This window comes from Cavia porcellus, unplaced genomic scaffold (assembly GCF_034190915.1).
Source record: "Cavia porcellus strain 051 isolate PalLab524CR breed Dunkin Hartley unplaced genomic scaffold, mCavPor4.1 scaffold_34, whole genome shotgun sequence".
Classification (NCBI taxonomy): Eukaryota; Metazoa; Chordata; class Mammalia; order Rodentia; family Caviidae; genus Cavia; species Cavia porcellus.
Window position 1 is genome coordinate 13,641,600 of NW_026947517.1, and position 8,577 is coordinate 13,650,176.

At 39.7% G+C, this 8,577-nt stretch overlaps 1 protein-coding gene across 2 annotated transcripts in view; it reads right to left on the reverse strand.

Moving 5' to 3' along the window:
• LOC106025896 (zinc finger protein 709-like) overlaps positions 1-8,159 on the reverse strand; it is a 121,651-nt gene extending 113,492 nt beyond the window's left edge. For both annotated transcript variants that reach the window (XM_063243192.1, XM_063243194.1), the window contains exon 1: positions 8,022-8,159. The gene's annotated coding sequence lies outside the window, so the exon portion shown is untranslated. The remainder of the gene's footprint in view (positions 1-8,021) is intronic.
• Positions 8,160-8,577: the final 418 nt, after the last annotated feature.

The following is an 8,577-nucleotide window of genomic DNA, read 5'->3' on the forward strand; positions in this document are numbered from 1 at the left end:
TGCAGAGCAGATGAGGTACTACCCACATTACTGTGAATGCACCTAACTTCTGGGCCTCTGTACATGTGAACACCTAATAGGGTAAGGAGAGTCCCACTAAGGCACATAGAATGGGGTGATGCCTCATTATATATACTGAAGATTGAGGAAAGGCAGGCAGGACCCCTGCTCTCTGTCCAAACACTTTGAAGGTATTTATAGTACAGCACCCCTATAGAGTGACTATGAGTAGAGTAACATTGCCGATACATCAGGCCACAAGGGTGGTAAAGTTAGGTGTATGTCAGGCTTCACTGAAGAATGGAGTAAAGGTGGTCATAGCACTATTAGGGATTTCTGTCATCACATGAGGACAACCTGGACCAGCACTGCCACATTCCAGGCAATGAAAAGGCTGGGGCTGGGATCTCTGCAACAGGCACAGGAGTTTGATGTCCAACTCTACAAGATGCCCATTTGAGTTCAACAAACCTAAGCTCACTGAAAATGAGACCTGCAGTCAGGAGATTTGGCCTGGGTCTGTGCACCTCTGGGAAGTCCATGGGACATTTTACATAGACAAAGACTCCAAGACTTGTGACCTACAGCAACACTGAGGCAAGCAGCAGTGAGTGGGTCAAAGAATGGGAAGCTTTCCTGGGGTAGATTTGTGCACAGAACTGTCTGTGACAGGCACTGGCAGGTTCTAGAGCCTGCAAGGAACAAGGAAAGTGATTTTTCTGCTGCTAACACAGGGTAGTACCTAACTGAGCCCACGTCCCACATGCAGAATTTATGCTAGATCCATCTCCAGTGACCTCTTCAGCTTTGGTAGCAAAGTGAAAACTAAGGCCACGCACCCTGTCTTGAGGAATTCTAGAGCTGAGGCTTTTACTGGCACCACAGCAAGCATCCTAAGCTCCACTCAGGGCCAATCCTGCAAAGCACCTGCCTTTCCTTTCCCTCCTTTTGTACCCCTTGTATTATTTTCAGTTTATATTTCTACTCCTAAGTCTATAATTATTCTAAACATTAAATTCTAGTACAATTTAAATTAAAAATTAAGATAACATTAGTTTCATAATGTTAAATTCAGTAACATATAAGCACATCATCAATTTGTACAATTTCCACATTTGTTGAGTTCCAGCTTTCTGCTCAGTTTTGGAGCCACCCAAACCCATATAGTCTCCTGCTATAACCCACCCAACTCTGACCTTTTTCTCACTGTGATTTAGTACTCTGGGTCTTTAATAACCTTTTATCAGATTCTGTTCAAATTTTACTGGATGACAGTGGCTGCTATTGCTCTTTGATAGAAGAGAAAACCCCAGATAGAGAATGAGTTCCTTCTGTGAGAGATGAAAAATTCTTGTAATTTAGAGCAGAAATCAATGCAATAGAGATGAAGAAAATAATCCAAAAAAATCAACGAATCAAAGAGTTAGTTCTTTGAAAGAATAAATAAAATCGATAAGCCCCTAGCCAACTTTATTTTAAAAAGGGAAGAAAAAGCTCAAATTCATGCAATAAGGAATGAAAAAGGCAAAATCACTACAGACCCAATAGAAATACAGAAGATTACCACCTGTTTCGGAAAACCTCTACTCTCAAAGGTTTGATAAAACAGAAGAAATAGACAGATTCACAGAAGCATATGAAGCACAAAAACTAGGTCAAGAAGATGTAAAACTGCTGAATAACCCAAATTCTTTTAATGAAATTGAAAACATAATTAATCCTTACCTACAAAAAGAGCCCAGACCCGGATGGATTCACTGCAGAATTTTACAAGAAATACAAATAAGACCTAAGGCCGACACTCCTCAAAATCTTTAATGAAATTGAAATGGAAGCAATCCTTCCTAAGTCATTCCTGGAAGCAAATATTACTCTAGTACCAAAACTTAGAAATACCCAACTGAAAAAGAGAACTACAGGCCAATCTCCCTAATGAACACAGATGCAAAAATCCTCAATAAAATTTTGGCAAATAGGGTGCAGCAAATCATCAAGAAGATCATACACCATGACCAAGTGGGATTCATCTCAGGCATGCAGGGATGGTTCAATATACATAAATCAATAAAGGTAATCCACCATATCAATAGAGTCAAAAGTAAGAATCACATCATCATTTCTATATATGAAGAAAAAGCATTTTATAAAGTCCAACATTCATTTATGATAAGAACCTTGCAGAAAATTGGAATAGATCATCTTTACTGCAACATAATAAAGGCCATTTATGACAAACCAACAGCCAGCATCATACAAAATGGCCAAAAGTTGAAAGCCTTTACTTTAAAATCAGGCACAAGACAAGGATGTCCCTTTTCACCGCTCCTATTTAATATAGTACTGGAAATACTCGCCAGAGCAATTAGACAAGAGAGAGAAATAAAAGGTGTAAAGATTGGAAAAGAAGAATTTAAGTTATCACTATTTGCAGATGATTTGATACTCTACATAGAAGACCCCCAAAACTCCATTGAAAGACTCCTAGATATAATAAATAAATTCAGCAATGTAGCTGGAGACAAAATCAGTACTCAAAAATCAATAGCATTCCTATACACTAACAACAAAGTCACAGAGAAAAAAAAACTAAGAGAAGCCACACCCTTCACACTAGCAATCAAAAAATGAAATATTTAAGGAATTACTCTCACAAAAACAGTGAAAGACCTATACACTGAAAAATGAAATTGAAGATGATTTCAGAAAATGGAAGGACATCCCTTGCTCATGGATAGGAAAAATAAATATTGTGAAAATGGCCATTCTCTCAAAACTGTTATATAGATTCAATGCAAGCCCAATAAATATACCATCAACACACCTCATAGATCTCAAGAAATCCCTCCTAAAATGCATCTGGAACAAGAAGAGACCTAGAATAGCAAGTTCTAAGCAGCAAAGGCAAGGCAGGGGGCATCACAATCCCTGACTTGAAGTTAAACTACAAAGCAACTGTAGTAAAATTAACTGTAGTAAAATTGCCAAAGCAACTGTAGTAAAATGCTACTGGAATCGAAACAGAGCTAAAGATCAGTGGAATAGATGACAAGATACAAACACAACTACAAACACACTCAACCACCTCATCTTTGATAAAGGGGCCAAACATGTTCACTGGAGGTACGACAGTCTCTTTAATAAATGGTGGTGAAAAACTGGTTCTCCACATGCCAAAATCTAAAACTAGACCCATGCCTATCACCATATACTAAAATAAAATCTGAATGGATCAAAGATGTAAATATTAAAACAGAAACACTAAATCTATTGGAAGACAAACTGGGTAAAAACCTTGAAGACATAGGGGTAGATAGAGAATTCATGAACAAGACTCAAACTACATGGGAAATACTTCCCAGAGTCAATGAGTGGGATTACCACTTATTAAAAGGTTTCTGCACATCAAAAAATAATCTCTAACATAGGGAAAAGAAAACCTATGAACTGGGAAAAAATCTGAGTGAACTGTCCCTCAGACAAAGGACTTCTTTCTAAAACATATAAAGAATTAAAAAAAATCTGACCCCCAATATTCAAAGCCCCAATCCAAAAATGGGCATCTGAAATGAATACACAATTCTCAGATGAACAAATACAAACAACAAATACATACATGAAAAAAATCTTCACCATCATAGGTCATTAGAGCAATGCAAATTAAAACCACACTGAGATTTCATCTCACTCCTGAAAGAATCGTCAAGATCAAGAAAACCACCAACAACAAATGTTGGAGAGGCTGTGGGGAAAAAGGAACTCTCCTGTACTGTTGGTGTGAGTGTAGACTGGTGTAAACATTGTGGAGGTCAGTGTGGATATTTCTCAGAAAGCTGGGTTTGAAAGCCCCATTTGACCCAGATATACCACTTCTAGGCATATTCTCAGAAGAACTGAAAGCATGATACCACAGTGACATATTTGCACCCATGTTTATAGCAGCACAATTTGTAATAGCCAGATCTTGGAAACTACCTAAGTGTCCATCAACTGAGGAATGGATAAAAAAGTTGTGGTATTTTTATACAATGAAGTACTACTCAGCTATAAAGGATGATCACCATGAGATATAAATAAATGGATGCAGCTTCAGAACATACTCATAAGTGAAATAAATCAAACTCACGTGTATAAATACCAAATAGTTTCCCTAGTGTAAGAAATGATAAGAATACATAAAAGTACATGGTAATCATGATTCCCATCATATTGGTTTGAAGCAATATAATGTTTTCATTCATTAATTGGAATGGTTTTAATCTGGGTTGTTCGATTTTATTGTCTGTGATAGTACGAATAGCTATTTTGAAGAAAATTAGGCAGCATAATAGCTAGTGCTTATTTAATATCATCCTGTTTTGAAGTCCTATCAAGTTGTTGTTCATCTGTTTCAATTGGTTTTAACATGTTGTATCATATTATATTTTAATATGTGTGATAGTATAAACAAATTTTTTATAGGCAAAGAGATAGTATAGAAACCATTGTTCGGTTTCTATTAGCTGGTTCTAAATATCCTGCAATACTTCCATTCTCTTGAATGATTTCACACTGTCTTGATAAGTTTGATGCTATAGTATACAAAGTTAAACTCAAATATTTCAAGGAAAGGGAAACTATGTTAACAGCTATTATGTCAGGCTATCTGGTCGTGAAACACAATAATGCTTAAATTGTTCATTTCTGACCTGTGTTGTTCTATTGATATGTCCTCTTTTATCTCAATTGCCCTTTTTTTCTTTTTTAAAAAATTAATTTCTTATTATTTTTAAGGGAAAACTAAATTTAAAATAGCACGATACATTATAGTAACTTTTTTGTTTTCTTATTAGCTGTTTTGAACCCCTGTATGGTTCTCCACATCTTGTCCTGACTGATTTTACTACATTCTGTTTTGTTTAATAGCATCAAGTTTGAGGGTATAGGCAACCACTTTGAAGGCAAAAAGATATTCTATGATGCTCATTATGGTTTGACTATTATCTTCTTTGGAAGTCCCGTAAGGTCTCCAATGTGGGTTTTATTCGCCCTGTTCTGTACGGTTTTGTTCAAATCTATTATACCAGATGATAAAGGAAACTCTTTTTAAGATAGCAAGAGGCATAATGGTAACCATTGTTGATCACCTGGTAGTCTCTTTTTGCATTATGTATTATGTCCATCCTCCTGTTCTAACTGACTCTGTTTTGCTTTGTCATGTTGGGGTTTTTTTGTTTTTGTTTTTGTTCTTTTGCTTTGTTTCATTTGTTATGTTTTTATTTTTGTTTTTTTTTTTCCTCTTCAAAGAAAAAGTTATAAGAACTGTGGGAATAATAAAACTCCAATGTGTAATTGTTATTATAAAAAAGAAAGGAAAAGAAAAGAAAGTGATCTAAAGGATATAACTGTATGTATATTTAAGTGTATAGAATAGAAAACCATATTATTGAGTTTTTGTTGGATCACTGAACAGAACTGTCTACAACTTCACTGTCCACTTTGTATGCTTTAATTGTGTAATCTGGACAACTGTTGAGATGGCAATAAATTAGTGATTTCTTACTGTATTTTTTTTCTTGAAATTCTGTATTACTTGTACCCTCTTATTGTTTCATTTTGTTTTGTTTTTGTCTTTTAATAAAAAAACCCAGAATCATCACACTTGGCCAACAAATGCAGAAAACGCTGAGCCTCCAAAACTGATTCATGCAGGCACACATCCCTGAGATGTGTTGAGTCTCCATCTGATGGCAGGTTTTAAGGCAGGTGCTGAATAGCACTGGGGAGATTATGGGGGTAGAGCAGAGACCTGTCTGGCAGCTCACATCAGAGCACTACACACATTTGTCACTGGACCTGGCAGGGTTAACAACAGACATTTATTCCTTACAGAGAGCTGCACAACTTTGCAAGATTTCCTTGAAAGAGTTTGATTCACAGCTATTTGAAGCAGGAAGGAATTGGGACCATCCGTCTCTTCCACGTAAAGGGTGTGTGGTACCAGTGTGGGTCATAGGAAGCAGGGAAAGCTGCAGGGATGCTGAGATTGGTCTCCCTGGATCCACAGGGAAAGAAGCCAAGGAATCTGATCATGAAATAATACATGGATGTGAGAACAAGTATCTCAGTTTTGAAGGGGAAATGTCTCTGACATCAATGTGCATCTACTCATAGACCTGTAAGAATCTGTGTGTAAGAATGGTGTCTGCATAGTATGAAACTGCATAGTTTCCTTTTTTTTTTTTTTTTTTTTGGTCTTTTTGAGACGTGGTCTTGCTATGCAGTTTAGGCTGGACTTGAGCTCACTTTTTAGCCCAGGCTGGTTTCAAACTTGCAAGGATTCTCCCACCTCAGCCTCCTGAGTGTTGGGATTACAGGTGTGAGCCACCACACTCGGCTCAAAAACTTCATAGTTTCATACCATGCAGTTTTACAGTATATAAATTTATATAAAGTATGCTATAATGTATAAAGCATATTATATAGTTTCATAGTATACAAACTGCATAGTATGAAAACTTTATTTATAAAAGTGTTTTCATATTTTCTTTATTAGTATCTACTTATGGTACATTAAAATAAGAAAAGAGGAAAAAGAGGTTGTTTATTTCATTCTGAGACAAGGTCCCGCTACGTACTGCAGCCTGATCTTGAACTCAGCAAGTATTTCATGCTAGCCTGGCATTCACTGTGATTCTCCTGTCTAACCCTCCAAAGTGCTGGTATTACAGGCATGCACCACCATGCCAGCAAGAAAATATTTTTTATTTCATTTTTTATTTTAAAGCGAATAAAACGAAACGAAACAAAACAAAACAGAATAGAGTCAATCAAAACAAAAAGATGAGCATGGTACATGACTTAAAAAGAAAGTCCAACAGTAGGTTGTGTGGCCTGTCTCTCAGCCTGTACAGAAAATGACTCAACCTCTTGCTGAACACCAAATTTGCCAAGAAATTTGGGCAAATACCTAGATTTTAAAAGATGTAAACGTGTCTTGTTTAGGCACCAATTCATATCAAGTGGCAGGGAAAGAGCAGAGAACTTTGACTTAGTATTTCCAAATTCTGGAATTTATCCCAAGGAAAAACGATATATGTTCAATTAAAGTTTTCTAAGAGGAACTAGACTTGTGTACATGGTCAGTAACAGGATAACTAAGTACAACTCTACCTAAGCATATAATATAAATATTCAACACTATGCAAATATATAAATGATGTGACCAAAACTGGGGAGTAATGGTCAGAGACAGCAGAATAGGAACAAGAAGAATATTCTGCAGCAGGGTTCAACAATGTGGGTGCATTTTTTTATGGACTTAAATTGTGGAATCACACTTCCTCATGCCTCAAAGCCCCATGCCGCATTCAGACTCCTGACAAAACCTAAACATCCCTCACAAAACCTAAACACCCAAGTAGCGCCAATATTAAAAGAAGCAGAAAGCCCCTTATCAATGAAACGGACTGGAGCCACAGCACGTACTGGTAGAATAATAACTGCTATCTTACTAAACATCTCAGTCCTCTCTTGGTTTCTGCAGGGAGGAGCTCCTAGTGGAATGAAATCATTATTTTGGGGGTAAATATCCGCGGCTCAGCATGGCCAGGCTCACTGACAGCAGAGGCCATGTGCAGGTAGAATAATAACTGCTGTCTTACTGTAACATCTCAGTCCTCTCTCAGTTTCTGCAGGGAGGAGCTCCTAGTGGAATGAAATCGTCATTTTGGGGGTAAATATCCGCGGCTCAGCATGGCCAGGCTCACTGACAGCAGAGGCCATGTGAGACCCCAAGCCGCCTCCTGCAGGTCCCACACCAGGGCTGGGCTGCCAGTAGCCTGGCTGTGCTGACCCCGACGGAGAGCAGGGAGGAAGGAAGAGAGGGACCCTGCGGGCGGAGGCCGGATCACCCCCAGCGCCGTGTCCGCCACCGCCCTGGCCCGTGACACCACCATAAGGACTCCCTGCCCGGGCACCTGCGCCCACTAACGTGGGGGCCGCCGGGCCGCGCCGCCGCTCGCTGCCGGCTCCCTCCAGCCTACCTGGCCCAGACCCCAGCTCTGGCCCCGACGCAGCCTATGCCGCTGAAGGAAGAGAGCACTGGTCTTCAGACAGCATCTCTAGCGGCAAAATGGCGACTCCAAGCACAAGACCGGCATGCACTGCGAGGGCGAGGCGGGGCGTGGGCAGGTCTGAGCTGCGATGTGGAGCCTCATGGCTCAGGCTGTCCTTTGGCGTGGCCCGCCGGGTGTGGGGCGGGGCAGCAGAACCTTTGGTCCTGGAAGGGGGTGGGGCGAAGGGTGTGAGGGAAGGGTAAGGGGCAGGGCTAGAAGTTGCGACAAAGCAGGCTCCAAGCCTGCCAGTGGGGCAAGAATGAGGCAGTGGGCGTGGCAGTGGGGGTTAGGGTCCCACTGAAGCAAGGTGTGGCTGCCGGTGAAGGTCTCTGATGAGGCTTCTGGGAGACTCGAGCCCCAGGCCCACTATGACAGGAAGCAGAGGAGTGGACTGTCCCAGACATGGAATTTATTGGTGTCTGGACTCAAATCTTGTAGCTCTGAAACCTTGAGCCCACTGCTTCTCTTCTTGGAGCCTCAATTT